Source organism: Chrysoperla carnea, chromosome 1 (genome assembly GCF_905475395.1).
Source record: "Chrysoperla carnea chromosome 1, inChrCarn1.1, whole genome shotgun sequence".
Classification (NCBI taxonomy): Eukaryota; Metazoa; Arthropoda; class Insecta; order Neuroptera; family Chrysopidae; genus Chrysoperla; species Chrysoperla carnea.
Window position 1 is genome coordinate 100,738,572 of NC_058337.1, and position 20,466 is coordinate 100,759,037.

At 27.5% G+C, this 20,466-nt stretch overlaps 1 protein-coding gene across 4 annotated transcripts in view; it reads left to right on the forward strand.

Annotated features, from left to right (window-relative positions):
- Positions 1-4,523: 4,523 nt before the first annotated feature.
- The window catches only part of LOC123290403 (glutamate synthase [NADH], amyloplastic), a 45,200-nt gene continuing 29,257 nt past the window's right edge, over positions 4,524-20,466 (forward strand). For all 4 annotated transcript variants that reach the window (XM_044870570.1, XM_044870571.1, XM_044870572.1 and 1 more), the window contains exon 1: positions 4,524-4,549. The gene's annotated coding sequence lies outside the window, so the exon portion shown is untranslated. The remainder of the gene's footprint in view (positions 4,550-20,466) is intronic.

The window sequence follows — 20,466 nt, forward strand, 5'->3', positions numbered from 1 at the left end:
GTTTCTTTTTTAGCGTACTCAGGGTGTAAAAAATGAGCTTGAGTTCGCAAATGACCCATCTTAGAGCCATTGACATGACCATTAGAGATAGAACATATTATAAAGTATATTTCTAACGTGGATGTCTGTGAATATAACAAAGTTTGTGAGTAAAACTTCAATTTTATCTATGGTGGACTGGTTGACGTTACCTGCGTTCATTTTTTAAAAGTAAAATTTATTCTTAAACTTTGTATAAATAAGTTTAATTAGTTAAAAAAAAACTTGAATTTGTCTACGATTATAGAAAAAAAAGTTTATTTTAATCCAGGATTTTTATTAAACCCTAGATTAATATTTTATAAATCGTCGACAGGCGGGCGATAAGATTTACTTTTGAGTACTTGGAATTTTTTTCGAAATAAATTTCGTATGAGAAAATCTAAACGTAAGAGAAATTTTGTGGTAAGACACTTGTAAAAAAAATCTTTTTATGCAATGTTTTAAAAGAATATGTCAATATATTAGCCTAAAATATTTATTACAGCATACTGAAAATAATGGGGCCACGAATTTAAAAAAAAATTCAAGGTGAAATGATAAGGTAGATTAAATTTTTATAAAAATTACATTCATTTGACATAAAATTTATTGATTGATAAATTAAGTAATTTCTACTGTTATTATTTTAATTTTTTATCTAAATTAAAGTCTTTCGTCATTATATCACATATATTATTAAAATGTAGTCCTCGTGATCTTATTTAAGGACGTTCATGCTATGTGTGTTCATAGAGAAACAGTATATTCGTAGAAAATTGAAATTTTTTTTTTTAAATTACGTTAAAAGTTTAAATTATTAACTGGTTAAACTTTCAAGTATAGTTATCGATATAATTTTTGAGATATATAAATTTATATTTTCCATTTAGTCCTAAGTATAACTTTGCTTTTTGCCACTTTTTTTTAAACTTAAAATTCAAAGATATCAATTCGATAACAGTATATTTATTCTGTCTTAAATCATTTAAAAAACTTTAATATTATAATTTTTTTTATTTGTTTCCTAATATCGTTCATGAATGTACGTTCTTAAAAATTCGGTTAATTCCCCAATTTCATTTATTCAATTTTTTTTTTAAAATGAAAAATTAATTTAAAAATGATTTATTTTATATAATGTAAAATTGTCGAAAAGAATCAATAAAATATTATTTTTATTATTAATACTACTATTTTGGATGGTTTTTCCCTCATAAATTGCTTTTGAACAGGACAAAATTTTAACTTTTGTTAAAACAGCATTTATATACAAACTAGAGTGATACCCACCAGCTTCGCTGGGTTTAAAAGTAAAGATTGCTCTCGCTTATCCCCTTTGTATAACAATCGAAATAAAGGATTGTTTTACACAGGTAAAATATATGTATGTATGGTTTTCTATTTTTTTAAATGTATAATAGTAAATATTCATTGAGTATATCAGAGAAGATGACCGTGAAATATTTTATATTGACTATTTTTACAGAAATCTGTAATTTATGGTAATGTCAAATGTCAAATTAAATTAAATTTTTTTATTTTTTGTAATATATCTTTATAAATTATAGTTCATGTGTTATTCTGATATATGAGCTATATTGCTGTACATTTTCATTAAAAACTATTCTCTAGTTTAAGCGTGAAAGAGTAACAAAGAAATATGCTTACTTTCGCATTTATAATATATAGAGATTATCGTTTCAAAAGCATTTAGATTCAAAAAGGGCATTTCTCCGAAAATATCATTTAAGGAAAGAATATGTGCGTCTAAAATTTTCCGTCAAAAATCGAAATCGTGAATTGCGAGCGAATCTTTTAAATATTTTCCAGGCGGTTTTTTTTAATCGACATGTGAAACGAAGATAAAAAATCGGTTGCGACGTACACCAGAAAGAATGTTTTTACATTTTTGAAGTTTTCTGAAATGTAAAACCTCACATATTGAGGGCGAGAGTTAATTTTTTTTTCTCTGAACTTGATTACCATAGCTGCTATCCAAACATTTTTTGTAAAATGTGAATAAAAGCTTTAATCAGTTATGTCTGATAATCTTTTGTCACGCGAATAGTTTAATAATTGCTCTATAGGAGCTATACTTTCGATAAAAAAGTTCCAGGATTTATATTTAAATAATAATCTAATCATTGTTATGATAAACACTAATAATATATTTTAAAATGCTATATAAATATTATTTTCCTATCTTTCAAAAATAAAAATTTTAGAACATGAAGTAAGGAAATGTTACTTAAAAGTTCTTTTAAAAAGGTTAAAATCAGAGATAAAATTTTAAAAGAAGGTATCTTATATTGGGTTTCCTCATATCCCATATATCGACATGATATCGTCATAAGTAATTTCAAAAGGTAAGTTGCAAAAATAGGACGCATTTTGGAATACTTGAACGAATTTTAGTACATCTACTTGTTACGAAACTCTTACCCATCCGATTTATTCTTAGTGGATAAAAGTCTATATGCAAAAGAAAATTACTAGCTACTCTTGTTAAAACATTTGCTGAGTATTTTTTCAATAGAAAACAAAATAATAAATGCAACATGTTTTTCTGCCGTCTCTTTTGATTAAAATCACAAATAACGAATTGTTTGCCAAAAAAAAAAAACGTACAAATCGAAATAAAGTACTCTCAAAGTTTAAAAATACAAATCGAAATAAAAAAAATCTATATAAATGACGTCTTTTTATGATGAATTAAAAAAATATCAATTATTATCAATAAAGATATAAATTTAATCACAAAATATTGCACAATACATTGTAGTAATTACGTTTTAGTTAATATAATTTATTAAAAAACTACTTTTTAATAAAAATTGATAAGACTGATTATTTTCACAACACATGTAGTGTTAGCAGTAGCACTGTAGGAAAATAATCTAGTATAAGACTGCCACAAGACCTCCACTATACAAACTTTTATTTTGCACACGTTTAAAATGCAAACATTCAGTGAAATCTCAATGATCTCAATATCGATTTTTTAAGCTATAATAATAATGGGATTTAACCTCCGTTTTCTGACATACGCCTATAACAGAGGCCACCCACATCATTATTTGTTAAACTTTATTAATTAAATTACATTCATATTTTACATTTACATTTATGATGTGGGTGGAATCGGTTACTTCGTTCTGATCCAAGCGACGACAATGTGATAAATTTGTCGCTGCCGCTGCCTGAATTCGCACCCACAACCTAAATCTAAGTAGTCAAACGGTCAAAGACAAACGCCTTAGACCGCTCGACCATTTAGGATCGATTTTTTAAGCTGATTGCTGAAAGCATACCCTCATCACCTTAAATATATTACAAACTGGCTGACTGTTACCCTTCATTATGAATAGTGATATAACAATGGGGTGGCAGGACGGGCAATGTGCTCAAGAAAATTTGTTTTTTTGAGAACTCGCGTTTACTCTCCTCTCTTCCATCTTCGAATGAATTTGCAATATTACTTATGCCTTATTTATTATGACGTAAGTCTCTAAAAACTATATGTGTATTGATAATAGACATATAAGAATAGACTAAAGAAGTGGGTGTGATCTGCCCAGACTCGATAAAAAGAGAACGATGCTTTGACGGACGTTTTGTTTCTTTTTAGTTGCGTTTGCGCATTAACAGTATTGGACAAGTCTTTAACCGAGTCTGGAATTCCACTTATACGATCGACCGTTACTAGCGTAGTCTATTCTTATATGTCTATGGTATTGATGGTGATCTGAACAACAGGTTGTTTGGCTACACTTGGGGTTCTTATTGAAAACGCTAGATAGAGGAAGTATCTCTTATTGTTAGCTGGAATAAAGCCCAATTGCAAACAGTCTGTCTTTTGTAGTCTGTGCATGGAGGTTATTTATTTTACCGAAAGTGAGCACATGTTAAATGCGTGCACTAGCGCTTTATAAGATGCGCCTAAGACTGTTTTTTTTGACGTATTCATTTTTAGATTCATTTTATTATTATAGTATCGCAACAGAGACAGTGCCAATACACATTTAGTGTTGAATGTTGATATTTAAACGCATTCGTGTTCCAGATATTCATTTGCAAACACAACGACGACAACGTTCCGGTTTTAATTTACAATTTTGTATAAAATTAAAACATTGAATATATATAACCTACCAATATATCATTTATCAATATTTAATCAACCATATAATTTATATGAAAATAAATAATTGTTTTATTAAATTTATTTTATTCAAACATAAATTAAAAATAAATGAGATTTTTAGTTTGTGATTGTTCAACTATTATCTACTTAATATATAGAATTAAAATTATATTATTAAAATATTAATTTTTCAATATTTAATTTAATATAGTGTATTTAGTGATAAATAATAAAATTAAATTAATTTTTATTTTAAAATCTCAGTATAGTACAAAAATTATAAATTAGTGTAGTTTTTATTAATATTATAAATATTTAATATTCTGTATTGTTAGTGTTTTTTAATTAATATTTTAAATTTTTTTGAAGATTAATCACAAAAAGGTGAGTACTGTTCAAATTTTTTTTTAAAATTATTGTACTTTACCGGTTTGTTTTATTTCATCATAATGTTATTGATTGGCTAAAAATTTTGATACATAAGTAATTTACGAAATAAAAATGACATAATAAAATCTATTCGTTGTGTGCGTAGTCATGGTAGGGATAATAAAATCGATGCCAGCGCTTTAAGTGAAAAATTTTGGAGATAAAGTGGGCTGTTATGACTAATTTGCAATTATTTACATGTTAATGATATAGAAACTGTCAAATTAAAATGATTGAAAAACACTAATTAATTAAACTTAATGCATTAAAAATTGTGAAAATAAGAAATCAAATTGTACAAATATTATTTTTCAAATGTTAATTATCGTAATTATTTATTTAAATTTGTGAAACAAGAATATTAAATTTTAAATGTAAGTTTTCAATGCAATCCACACAATTATATATGCATCCATTAATTCTATAATTAAAGTAGTGTATCGTTGTCATGGAAACGAAATTCACGCTCGGAGCGAATAGGATTTTTATTAACACTTGAGAATAAAAATTTGATATTATTACCAAAAAAGTATAAAGTGTAGACCAAATTAAAAGTGTTTATTACAAATAATTTGCATTTTATAAAGATTATTTGCAGCAAAGTTATTTTTTAACATTTTTTTCGTAAAGCAATTGATTTTGTTAAACTTATTTTTTTCTGGCTCGTTTTCGAAATATCGTAAAACAATATTTAGAATTCTATTAATGAATACATACGACTTTCAATTTTAATTCATACTTTATCGAAATTACTGCTACTTAGGTATGTTAATCGAATTTCTAAATAGCTTTTAGAAAAGCGTTAAAAAAAACAAATTAAAAATATTGAAATGAAGTTTAAATACTATGAGCCAGCAAGGATTATTAAGTAAAAAGGCTGGTCATTTCAAGAATTCGCCAATAATTCGACCCAAATCTTTACTGAGATGAGAAATTATTTCCATATCTTTTGTCAGTGAATTTATATAACTGGGTATCTCACAGCTGTTAATTATAATGAAACCATTGCCTAATCATATTTTGAAGAAGCAATAATTTCTTAAGGTTGTACGAGCACCAAGACAATTTTAGATTTAGGGTTGAAATTATTTGTACCTTATTTTCAAAGATGATGAATTTTCTTACAACTGAATGTAGACGTAAAATAAGAATAAAATTTTTAGATATCTGCCTTGGGTTTTGAAATTAACGAAAGTTAAATAATTAAACAAAATTTTCAATTTTCTATATTTTAAAATTACTCCAAATATTGGAAAAATTGTATTCTTACTTTTCGTCTTATATTGTGAAGTTATTACATAATTCACCATCAAAATTGAAAATACAGTCAAACCTGGGTAAGTGAGAACTGGATAAGTGAGAAATCAAATCTCTATAAGTGAGAGTAATAGCCAGGACCCGTCATTTTAAGCTCCCAAAATCTATATTAGCGAAAAACAGAAATCTCTGTAAGAGAGAGTGGTTTTTACTTCATGGACCTCCGTAAGTGAGACTGCTACTTATCTATATCTCTATAAGCGACAGTCGAGCTTTATTTATTTATATTATTTAGGAGAAATATTTACTACATTAGTACTTGCTGTGACTTGTTCTTGCTGCGTACCTCTATAAGAGAGAAACGCTACCCATGTACCTGCATTAGCGAGAAACTCGGATTAGTGACACACCTCAATAAGCGAGAATGAGATTGTGCTCCCTTGAACTCTCGATTATCGAGGTTTGACAGTAAATATTTTTTTTAATTTGTGTTCTCACCACCGTGCTCATATATCCTTATTTAGGCGGGCACAACGGTTTTTTAGTCGTTAAACGGTTTGGTCTTCGGAATTATTTTGGGAGTAAATTGTAGGATAAAATTTGAGTAAGATAAAGATCAACTGAGTAAGTTTGGCTTTTTGATTTTTGAAAAACAAAAGTTGTTTTTTAGTCAATTTATTCATTCCCGGACTTATTTTCAATAAATCATTTTTTATCCCCAAGAAGGGGTGGCACCCACCCCCAGGGTATTCCCAGGGAGAACCTAAATCCAAATTTTTGTGCAAATGGATGCTGTTTAACAAACTTATACAGTAACGTTCCATTTTACCTTCAGTGACTGGACTATGAGTAGATTTTTTAAAACAGTAATCAGTAATCTAATAAAACTGCATAAGTGGCCTCAAAAGCAATAAAATGAAAAATTATTTTTGCGGTAATAATTAATATTGTATCATTAAAATGTGGTAACAATTTATTTTCCTTAATTTTAATTTAGAGGGACGGAAAATTTTTCCATGATTATTTATTTAAAAGGTAGTAATTAATATTCTTATCAATTTAAAATTAGTTTTGGTTTTTATTTACAATCCATAAAAAGTTTTTTCTGAAAGTAGTAGTTTATACTTCTATAGTTATGTTTCGCTGATTGGCGGGGGAAGAAGGGGTATATAAGTACCTAGATGTTTTCTTTTTTTATAATTAAACAAGTGAAAATAAACAATTGATTGATTTAATTGTTTAAATATCTTGTATAAATGGTATTGATCATTAGTATTTGCATTATTTTAATAAATTGTAAGAATTAAAAAAATCAACCCATTTATGGCGGTATTTCTTTTGGAAAGACTTGCCTAGTTGAAGCCTGCTAGAAATCAACTGTCTATGTTTTAGAGGGAACACAATGATATTTACTCCCTCACCGGGATCATTTTTTACATTATAAATTTCGCTCTATCTTTTACGGTTTATAAAATGTGTTAGGGATCCTAGGAATCCACGACCCATTTGACCTATTTCGCTTATGTATACTCTCTACAAATTTACTTTTTTAGTTTTTGAGTTATCGTGCTGACAGACGGGCGGAAGGACGGAAATGGACTAATTAGGTGATTTTATGAATCAAATTTTTTTATCATCAATATTTCTAAGCGTTACAAACTTGGAACTGAAATTAGTATACCCTGATATATATTTCATATATACAGGTTATATAAGAACTAAAATATAGATTTTCCATTGATCAATATTTTGTTTTTCTTTTGAATAATCCAAAATTTCCTGTATATTTTTGTCAAAACTATCTGAGTATTGTATTTTTTTATTGGACGCCTAAATGGATTTTGTCTTACATTTTTTTTTTAAAATTAGTTAAAAATACAATTTATTATTTGTTTGAAATTACAATAATTTCATAAGTATAATTTCCTTAAATATATTTTTAAAAACTAATTTGGAAAAATTTTGGGGGATTTTGTTTTAAAGTGTTTTGAAAATCTTCTCAGTCCCACTCGGTATTTTTATATGGAGTGTTCCAAAACTATCGCAGTAGAAGAGCAGAGTAATATACAGAATACAATACTTCTTCTGTTGAATACGACGTGTCTTAACACGATAGCTTTGTTAATTATCGATTGTAATTTCGTATCGATATCTCGAAAACTAAGCAAGATTTAGAAAAATTTATTGATTTTCGTTATAAATTGTAGAGTTCTTAAAATCAAATTATATCACCTCAGAAATCGTACTTGTCGTATTTGAACCCCCAATCTCTTCTGTTCATATCTTGTTTATTCAAAGTCAGATACAAGTAGCATAAATCACGAAAAATCTGGACTCATTTCTACTTGTAGCAATCGAGTTCGGACGTATTTTGATGGTTAAATGCGTATTTAATTTTATGATGATGTGAATTAAAATATTTTGCGTTGAAAATGGTTAGCACGTTCGCTCTTTTATAAAATATAAAGAATCGATGCGATTTTATTACCAGCTTTTCTGCTAGAAACAATATATTTTTTTGCGGCCGCATAATAGTGAATATTGAATTAAAAAAGGCCTATTTCTGCTGAACAAGCTCAATGTCGCACTTGAGGAATTTTTTTATAGTAAATTGATTAAACAGGGACATATTAAATTTATGGTTTTAATCAATTTGTAAATGATTCATATATTAATTAATCTTATCAGTAATTAAGTGAAATTTTTTTATCGCAAAAAATAGTTGAAGCTATAAATAAAATCAATATTTAATACAAACATTCTATTCAGGCTGTCTGCTGTAAATGTAATGTAATTTTCACCGTCACAACAACTATTTACTGTTCGACTTATTTCTAAGTAAACTTGGCAGCGTGCAATGTTTACATATTTTTATTTTGTTTACATGCTAATGCAACAACGTTTTAAACTCATTGTCAATCAACAACAATAATTAATTTATACGGAAAAAAATTGCGCTTCCGAAATTATAGTTACAAATATATGTATAAAATCTCGAGCCTCACCCATATCAGTTTATAGAAGCGAAACTTTTTAGTCGTTAAACGGTTTGGAATTCACACCAAGGCAATTTTAAATTTAGGGTTGAAATTATTTTGTACCTTATTTTCAACTTTGATAATGAACTTCAAGAATGTAGACGAAAAATAAGAATGAAATTTTTCGATATCTGCTTTGGTTTTCGAAATATCGAAAGCTAAATAATTAAATAAAATTCTCGATTTTCGATATTTTGAAAATATCAGATATTGAAAAATTTTATAAAATTTATTTTTATAAAAATATATTTTTATAAAATATATTTTTTTAAATTTGTGGCCCCACTATCGTGGGGACGTAGGCACGTAGGCACTGTTTTTTTTTTTCAAAAAGAGTGCCTGAATCTTATAAATCTTATGTTTGCTAAAAAAATGATAATAATAAATAAACAAGTCTTGTGAATTTTAAAGAATTTGGTAATTTTTTTGTACATGAATGAACATTGATGTACAGTTACACAGTTTTTGACAACAAAAAGGTATTATATGACTTGCTTGTAAGTAACTTGATTGTGTATTTTGGTACCTTTTTAAGAATAAGAACTGCCCGAGGGCTTAAATGGTTTTTTTAAGGATGTACGAGCACCAAGGCAATTTTAAATAAAAAGTATCATATTTTTTAAATTTTGAAGTTGGGATTTTGAAGTCTAAATTAATTCTGAAAATTTTATGGGAAAAGAGTACATGAATAATATATTTTCATAGATTTCTCCAAAACTAGTCGGTGGAAATAAAAAAAAACTATTTAAATTAAAGTTAAAACCTTAATAAATTATTGAAAACAAAAAAAAAAACCGTTGTGCCTCACTAATTAAGGATGTATGAGCACGGTAGTGGAGACACTAATTAAAAAAAAGTCATAACTAAATTCTCCATCAAAGTTGAAAATGTGCCCGTACTACCTTAAGTTATACAGGATTTGTATTTTAAGAAAAAGAGGTTTTGGGCTCTAAGGGGAATCGAACAAAAAAAATTTATTTATAAAAATTTATTTTTGAGCTTTTAAGTTATCGAGGTTCAACTGTATTTCACAACAAGTAAAGTTAGTTACTAAATATGTTATAAATAGATAAAAATCCGAATCAAAATCACAATGCAAATGCAATATTGATATTTTGATTGTATTCAAATTAATAGTTATTAATATTTATTTAATACTTAAGGTTTTAATAATTAAATTCAGTGTATAGTGTTTGTTGGTATCTAATAGTTACTGTTTAGTGTATCAGTATCAGTTTTATCAGTATCAGTAATTAATATCAGTATTAGTATATTATTATGAAATTCAATTTGTAATTTTTTATTTTGTGATACATTCAAGAGTATTGCATTGTATTTTGTAAAGTAAGTTAAGGATGTATGAGCATGACAACAATGTTTGATTTAAAGGCTCAAAATTTGTTTGTAGGTAGTCTTTTACTCAAAGAATATGTGGTTAAAATTTCAGCTTAGGTATCCGTGCAAATTTTTAAGAAAAAAGTCATTAAAAATCGATATAAAATACATTGGCTCTTATGGAGGAATCTCAAAAAACGACATATTTTGGAAGTTTTTGATAATTTTCATTTGGAATGAATGAAAACAAATTAAAAAAAAACTTTTTAATAGAAAGTAAACATATTAGCAATGAATTAGAAAAGAAAAAAACTAAGTGTCACCATGTAAGGGATGTAAGAGCAGGGTAGATTAAGGGTTGAAATTATTTTTATCTTATTTTCAACTTTGATGATGTATTTCGTTATAACTTCATGAATGTAGAAAGAAATATCGAAAGCTAAATAATTAAACAAAATTTTCAATTTTCGATATTTTGAAAATTAAGCTAGGTATTGCCAAGTAATAATATAAATTTATCATCAAAATTGAAAATATCTATTTTTAAATTTGTGCCCCCACTACCATGCTCATACATCCTTAAACCTATATATATCTAATTCATCATGTTTATATCAGTTATGTAGTAATAAAATTTAATTATTAAAACATGCGGAAAAAAATTACAGCATTTTTAAATACTGTTTAAAAATGTGTAAAAAAATATTTAAAATAGAGAAGAATTTTGAGATGTTTAAACTCCTGTCCTTTTGGTGCTCTCTGTTGATGACGTTTTAATATGTGACCTGTCAGTTAGTGACAGTTCAATGTACTGTTTATTACAAGTGTAATACATATGTAGTAATTATAGTATATACCCATGGTATTACTATACAAAATATAAGTAATGAATACCATACAGTATATCAACAAGTCTGACAAGCAACATACTATGACGTCACGTCCGTTATAAAATTTGAATTTCTCTCACTGAATTTGTACTTTTATTAATTAATTTTAAGTAATTAAAAAGATATTAGTTACTAAAATATAATGGTTTAGTTCAAATGTCCAGCCAATAAAGTTACAGAAAAAAAATATTTGAACCAAATTTAAATTTCATGAATATTCCCTATTGCACTATACTGGCGCTGCCAATTGGTTCAATTTTTGTATACCTCCCAAAAGAACCAAAAATTAAATTGGCTAAATAATGGCTAAAATTGGTATTTTTGGAATCAAAGGATCTTAAATTGTAAGGATCCATTGAAAAATTATTGAATTTTTGGGGATAATAAAATTATGGGTGATATGAAACATCTTTCACATTATCACTGGAATCTAATCTTGCAAAATTGAAAAAATATTATTTGTTAACGACGAAATTCTATAAATAATATTTCGTTAAGGTAGTACCAGCATGAAATCACTTTTCGACAGATTTGGCCGAATTTTTTTTCTCGGGTTTATAATAGCTTTATTTATGAATTCCTAAAATTTCATAATTTTTGACCGTTTAGATCGCGAGATATTTAAAGACAAAGTTCGCGATTTTGAGGGTCATGTCCCATTTAAAGCATGTAAAATGTCCGGTCTCTCCAACTATTTTTTATGATATTATTATATATTGAAGAAAAAGTAGAAAAAAATGTTTATACAATAAAATTCTAAAAAAAAAATTTAGAAATTAATTTTCACTTTCGAGATATTAATTTTGACGTAAATTGATCGAAATTGGGACGTTGGCATAATTATTTCCCATTTTAAACGGTCAAAATTTCTGAAACTTTGGGAATTAATAGTAAGCATTATTAAATTCTTAAATTTAATTTTTCGTTAAATTCTGTCGAAAAAAAAATTGTACCATTGCTTTAACATAGAAACTGCAAATACCATGCTGGAACATCCTTAAATCAAAATTGTAATATATTTATCTCAGTAATGATGCGTTTTAAACCAAGACTTTTTCTGAACAATTAACTCTAAATGTATTCACAAGCTAGTATGATAATAATAGTTTGATTCACGTAAATGGTCGGGCTTAAGCTTGAGAAAAAAGTCAAAAATATTAAAAGTTTGAAAAAATTTTAATAAAATTAACGTCTTTTGATGTTAAAGTATAAATTAAAAATTAATCTTCCAAAAAATCATATATATATTTAAAATATTTTAAAAATTATTCGATATGCCAGCAAATTCTACAACAAATATTTACAATACCCATTGCAGTTTTTTTTTTTTAAATTATCACGTCTTGGGAAGATTTTTTAATTTTTAATCACAAAAAAATTGAATATTGAATTTTTAATTTCATAAATATGGAGTCAGGCTTTATTTATTAATTTAAAAATTTTAAAAAGACAATTACTTTTTAAAATAGATATCAATATGCAAATGAAACAAATATTTTCAAATGAGTATTTTATTTTTGAGAGCACATCTTTATAAATGGAATAGTATTTCATTAAAATGGCTGCCTTGGTCGGTGAAGCGAATTCTGAAGACGTAATTTTCAAAACATGTTTTATGGTTTTGTCTCTAGATGATTAGCAGTAGCGTACTGGCCATATGGTCATTTCGGCGAATTCCGGTGGGCCGGTGGCTTCAGAAATAAAAAACGGGTGGCCTAGATTACATCTTCACTATATATTTCAAGCGCCCGCCGCGCCTCTGTTTCAAATTTGTATAACCTTTTTTGCAACACAATATTAAATAAAAACTTAGAAACTATACTAAACACTAGACCCTTCTTAGTTCTCGGCGGGCAGACGATTAGCATAACATTTGAGTTCAGGAAAGTAAGCTAGTGGATTTCCCCGGAAATATAAGAGAAACATTCTTCGAAATTTTCAAGTATGTTATTAAGAGTGGTATTCAAATTTCGAACTATTTACGAGTTTTAAGCTGGAAGTGAAACCTTTCGAAAAATCCCGTTTTACCCAACAGTGGTTGGAGACAGTTTATAAGGTGGTATCAAAATTTCAAGCTATATTTTACATTTTCCAAAGAAATTCAAGAAAAGCGTTTTTCGAAATTTTCAAAAAACGAATAAAGTATCTTAAGAGTGGTATACAAATTTCGAGCTATTAACAAGCTACAAAAACAATAAATTCCGAAAAATATTTAATGCCAAATTAATAATTAGCTTCAGTGATTTACGTTTGCGTGTAAGGTATACAAATTGTGATAGCGTTTGGATTAATATGGCACATAATTAATGCCAAACTGATATTTTATTTAAAAATACTTAAATAATAAGTGGAAAAGTAACCTTTGATCCAGACTGAAATATAATACGTGATATTATTTATAGAAAAGTAAGCCCCCCCCCCCAACCTTGAGAAAAACTTAAAAAAATGTTTGATCAAATATGTAACGATGATATATTTATTTAATCATTTTATAAATACAATAAAAACTTACTTAATTACTGTGCAAATAAATTTACAAAAAGAAAAATTTGAAATATTTTTTTAATCGTTTATGTATTTTTAAAACTGTTAGAGATGTGTATTTAAATCAAATAACAATTTTAAAACTGTGTCACGACTAATTTCAGAACATCGTTCCAGGCACCAATATATAAATAAATTAAATAATACAAACCTATTATAATATATTCAGTTTCAAATAAAATGAAACAATGTTGAGTTCTTTAACGTAAATCTTACCTCGATAATAGCAAAAAACAAGTGAAAATAAACAATTGACTGAGTTAATTGTTGAAATACCATGCATAAATAGTGTTGATTACTCTATCACATTGCACATACATATACAATTTATATAATACATACTATACAATTTACGCCTAATTTGCGTTGTTTCAAATGTTTCAAACAAAACTTGTTTATTTTTTGATAAGGAACATTTTTTACATTTAAACTTTTGTTCTATCTCTAAGGCTTTACAAGATGGGTCCTACGGACACATAGGTCTAGACCCAATTGACCTATGTTGCTCATTTACGAACTCGACCTCACTTTTTACGTCCTGAGTACGCTGTAAAAATTTCAGCTTGATATCTTTTTTCGTTTTTGAGTTATCGTGCCCACAGACGGACGGACGGACGGATGGACAACCGGAAATGGACTAATTAGGTGATTTTATGAACACCTATATTAAAATTTTGTTCATAGCATCAATATTTTTAAGCGTTACAAACTTGGGACTAAACTTAGTATACCTTGTATATTACATTGCATGGTATAATGATTGATTCAGTTCCTTTAATTTATTGCTTTTTCAAGTTCCACTGTAGGGGAAAGTGCTACATAATGATCCCTCTGAGTAAAATGATCTCTCGTTATTTTATGTAAACCTTTAAAGCTATCTCCTACTTATATTTATCGATAGATGGCTTATACGGGATCAAATTAGTCCTTGAACAAAGAGAATTATGGCAATATATAAGCTATTTGGTGTTTCGTATTAAAAATATTAAATTTACTGCTTTAGATCTACGGTAAGACAAATTTCAACGTAAATTTTCCTTTTTTGTGGTTTTTACCGGCTGGTTGTTTTACTCTTGGCTTCTGTTGACTTTTAATAATATTATAACACAATTTACTTTTCATATTTATGTTAGTTTTTATGATGATATTCAAATATGTCGTTACCGGGTAAAATGATCTCCTTTATATAGGTTAAAATGATCCCTATTTTGTGTGATGTAAAATGATCCCCTCCACCCCCAAGTAACGGGTCTGGAATGTGTTGATTTAGATGACTTTATCAGTGATTTTTGTGTTCGTACTAATCGTTGATTCAATTTAAAAGAAAATTAATATTTTATGTGTTTTTAAATTAATTTTTGTATGTTCAACTTATTTGAACTGTGAATAATTAGTGATCTCTTGTATTTGGTACTAAACTCATTGAATAATTTTCCAATCAAAAATAATCATATTCAATTGGTTAGTTAAATTATTGAGTAACTCTCTTCTGTCTTTTGGCATATTTACAGTACCTACAGATATTTAAAGTTTTATTTACTAACTAGAGTGATACCCACCCGCCTCGCTGGGTTTTAAAGTAAAGATTGGTAAAGATTGCTCTCGCTTATCCCCTTTCTATAACACTCGAAATAATGGTAAGAATTATTTTACACAGGTAAAATATATGTATGGTTTTCTATTTTTTTAAATGTATAATAGTCGTAATTATTCATTGAGTATATCAGAAAAAATGGTCGTGAATTATTTTATATTGACTATTTTTACAGAAATCTGTAATTTATGGTAATGTCAAATTAAATTAATTTTTAATTTTTTTTTTTTTTAATTAATATATCTTTATAAATTATATCTCATGTGTTCTTCTGATATATCAGCTATATTTCTGTACAGTTTCATTAAAAACCATTCGCTAGTTTTAGCGTGAAAGCTTAACAAACAAACAAACAAACATGCTTACTTTCGCATTTGTAATATATAGAGACAGTAAGAATCATAATTGTGCTTTTGTATACGATTGCATGCAGTATCATTATTGTATTTATTTAAATTGTATTAATAATATTGAATTAAAAATTTAGAGAAACTCCCGACACAAATTCAGGTTTAGACATTCATTTCGTCATTTCTTTTCTAGTCCGGTTTGGGTACTGAACCCTAAACTCAAAGCCCCCTTTAACGCCTAAATTAGTTTGATGGTCCCTACCATGACTACGCACCCAACGAATAGTTATATAAAATAAAATAAAAAATAAATATTCACGTAAAAAATTATATAATCAGATTAAAATATTGTAACAAATTAGGTATTTAACAGATTTCATTACCCAATTTTTAAAAATATACATATTTATCTTAATAAATCAAAGATTATCATTATTATTCACAAATAAATCAGCATTTTGGAATGTTTATTTATAGCTACAAAAAAAAAATATATTTCATAATAATAATAATAATAATTCGTAACTTAATACTTTTATAAGTGACTTATGTCACGTACACAATTTATAAATTATGTAAAAAAATAAATAAACACCCAAGAAAATTTACGTAGTTCATTTCCAACATTGCAAAGTAATTATACCATGTATATATAAAATATACATAGTATATTAAGTTTAGTCCCAAATTTGTAACGCTTAAAAATATTGATGCTACGAAAAAAAATTTGGTATAGGTGTTCATAGAATCATCTAATTAGTCCCTTTTCGGTTGTCTGCCCGCCTGTCTGTCTGTCAACACGAAGCGATAACTCAAAAACGAAAAATGATATCATGCTGAAATTTTTTCAACGTGTTCAGGACATAAAACTGAGGCCGAGTTCGTAAATGGGCAACATAGGTCAAATGGGTTTTTGTAAACGGTTAGAGATAGAACAAAAGTTTAAATATAAAAAATGTTCCTTATAAAAAAATAAACAACTTTTGTTTGAAACATTTTTTCGTAAACATCAGCGTTTACCCGTGAGAGCGCAAATTATATAGTATGTATTATATAGGAATATCAGTTATGTGTGACATGTATGTATGTGTAATGTGACAATGTAATCAACACAGTCTATACATGGTATTTTAACAATTTACTCAGTCAATTGTTTGTTTTCACTTGTTATTTAATAATTGCATATTTCCCAAAGGGAAATTTTTGCTTAAGTTTAGGTTTCCTGCAAATTATTGTGGAAATTGTATTTGTGTCCTTTTTACTCTAACATAGCCTATAATTTTAACAGTTTCAAAACTGATTTGCTTTGCTTCCGAAAAAAGAATAATTTCTCAAAAAACTAGCTAATTGCAGTGTAGTATTTTATGCCAAAGTTAAAAAAAACACCTAAAAAAGTTTTTATAGCATATACATATTTATTTTTACCCACACATTCATATTAACGTGTCTATCTTTACATAAGCATTTCTTTTTACTTACATTACCTACTAAGATTTTTTATAACTTTGTATAATTCACTCACAGATGGCGAGGCTATAGTTCGCAATATACCTAAATAATAAGTATGTAACCATTTTTATAGTACAGTTCTAAAAAATTACAAAACATTTGGAAAAACTGAAATTTAACTCTACGTAAAAAATATTGAATCGCGGATTTTGAAAAAAAATTAAATAGAAATTACTTTTTTAGGGACAATCTTTTATTGTTCAAAAAGTAGAAAATAACTTCTTATGAATCACTCATAAATATGTATAAAACTCATAAATGACTATTTATATAAAAGCTAGACAACATGCTCAATTTAAACTATTATGAACGATTCTTAGCGCCTCAAGCTTTTAAAAAATAGTCATATATGAGTGAATTTTAAGAAAAATTATTTTCTGCTTTTTAGTATAATAAGAACTTGTGCGTAAAAAGTGTTTTGTTAATTAAAATTTTTATTTAAATAAAAAAATTTAAGAAAAACAAATACGGTGAAAGCGTTGGGAAAATCGGGTCATTGCCATTGATTTACATATGCTTGCAAAATTTCAGCTCAATCAGAAACCGGGCCCTAAACTTGCAAATTTCCAGGACATACAAGTGAAGTTAAATTAAAGCTTGTAATAAAAGCAATGTATTTCATTTTTTTCAATTATCCAGTTCCCCTCCCTCCTTTTTTTTTATTATGGGAAAATACATGTTTTTCTCAGATTTGCAAGCTTTGTGCATCTCTTCACTCCATAAACAGAGTTTTATGCGGCCGCAATAAAAATGAATGCGCATTAATCCGCTAATATCGAACTGAACAAATCCAATGAGGTGAATCTAATGAAAATGGCGAGACGTTTTATTGTCATTGCATTGGTGTCACCTACTGTGTAATTCTTAATAATTGACAACATCAATAAACAATTCAATCTATTGTATTATTGTTTGGTAATATTACACCAATTTTCTAATGAATTCAGCCTTCAATTAATTAGTATATTAATATTTACAAACAAAAAAGACACCAGTTATTATTTTATTTCATAAATAATATGTATCAAATATAATTTATTTAGTCGAAAGAAAATTAGAATAACTTCCATAACGACCACACAAACCTTACACATTACAGGCAAAGTGAACCACTTTTACGCCTTTTGGGGTGGTTTGGGGAGCGAGGGAGGAGAGTGGCTGCCAGTATTGTGTAAGCTTTGTGCGGTCGTTGTGGAAGTTATTTGGCAATCGGCAGAACTTTTTTTCAGTTTTACAGCAATTTTTAGTAGTTTTTCCACGCTTGATTTCAAATTACCCTACTGCTATCCTGCGGTGACTGCCACTATTTTTCCATATAAGTACATGTTGTAACAAGAGCATTTTAGTTTAGGATCCACTTTTTTCCGGTTTATTTCAACCCTACCTCCCTCCAAATCCGCCAAAAAGTTTTGTATGCCACTATCTGATTTTTCACTCGAAAACTGGAGAGCTGAAAGAAAAATGCCTAAGAATATTTTTTGTTAATATTAGCCCCAATTATATGATAAAACTTTTCCCGAAGCGATTCGGTCAATATTATTTATTTGTTTAAAAAAAATTAGTTTATACAATATCCTACCGGGCTACCTCCCGACAATTTTACGTTCAGAAGCATTTTTTAAATGAAATCCTGCAAAAATTTTCCATCCGAAAGTTATTCATGCTCAATAACGGATTTTACCAGGTCTACACTGTTGTCTAATATTATTTATTATAAACAGTAATTGTATCAACTATTGATAAACTTTGTTATAAAAGATATATTGTTTAAGTATTATATCAACAAATTTCAAGGTTACCAAAACTAGTAGAAGTTCATTAATTCCTCGAAAAATGATTGACCGCAAATGTTAGTTTTATGCTAATTTTATTAATCTATTTTTAGATAAGGAATTTTTTGTATTATAAACAATATGATAAATTGGTACCTGGTTTCAGTTGGTGATATCTACCAAGACCAACTGAATAAATTTTTACTTTGACTGTACATTTATATTATTTACGTTCAATTAGATTGAATTACATTATGCAAAATACCATCTACACTCGAGGTAGCTACTGATAAATTATGATTTTTGCATTAATTAATCTAAATTGTCATATGCATGAATTTAATAATTTCAATAGAATTTTATTATCCCTGACATCAAGTCTTCAAACAACCTCCATATAAAAAAAACTACTCACTTAATGTGTTAATATCTGGATGACCGAGCTTCGCTCGGTTATTCGCCAATAGATGTCAGCAAGAGTCATATTTTTCACTTTAGACTACTCAAACGCCTCCTTTTTGTTATGTTATAATTTGCATTGTATTTCATTAACTACATTATACACCAATAGATGTCTGATGAATTTTTCATGAAAAGACGGATAAAACGACATTTCTGATAAATGAAACCTAGCTATATCGACTTATCGCCCCAAAAAACCCCTACATACTCATTTTCATGAAAATCGTTGGAGCCATTTCCAAGATCGTTGATATATATATATATATATATATATATATATATTTATATATATACAAGAATTGCTCGTTTAAATATATAAGATATAAGATTGTATTTCATTAACTACGTTATACACCAATAGATGTCTGATGAATTTTTCATGAAAAGACGGATAAAACGACATTTCTGATAAATGAAACCTAGCTATATCGACTTATCGCCCCAAAAAACCCCTACATACTCATTTTCATGAAAATCGTTGGAGCCATTTCCAAGATCGTTGATATATATATATATATATATATATATATATTTATATATATACAAGAATTGCTCGTTTAAATATATAAGATTGTATTTCATTAACTACGTTATACACCAATAGATGTCTGATGAATTTTTCATGAAAAGACGGATAAAACGACATTTCTGATAAATGAAACCTAGCTATATCGACTTATCGCCCCAAAAAACCCCTACATACTCATTTTCATGAAAATCGTTGGAGCCATTTCCAAGATCGTTGATATATATATATATATATATTTATATATATACAAGAATTGCTCGTTTAAATATATAAGATTTAATTTTAAGGTGGTTGTACCAAATTGTAAAAATAGTGTACTGCATCATACAGCAGTGGTATGTACGTATAGATATGCTTAGCACACTCAAATAAGTAATAATTTTAACATGCTTTTAACTCAACTGTCCATTTATCACGTATTCTGTATGATAATAGGATGGCAATAAACATCTGTAATTCTGTATATAATAGACATCTCTCTTACACTACTTATACTCTAAATATAATTGTTATAATTTTTTTAAAATTTAAACAACTTTGAGTGACTATATCTCAAGAATGAAACTGTCAATAGTTTTGTTTTTTTTTTTAA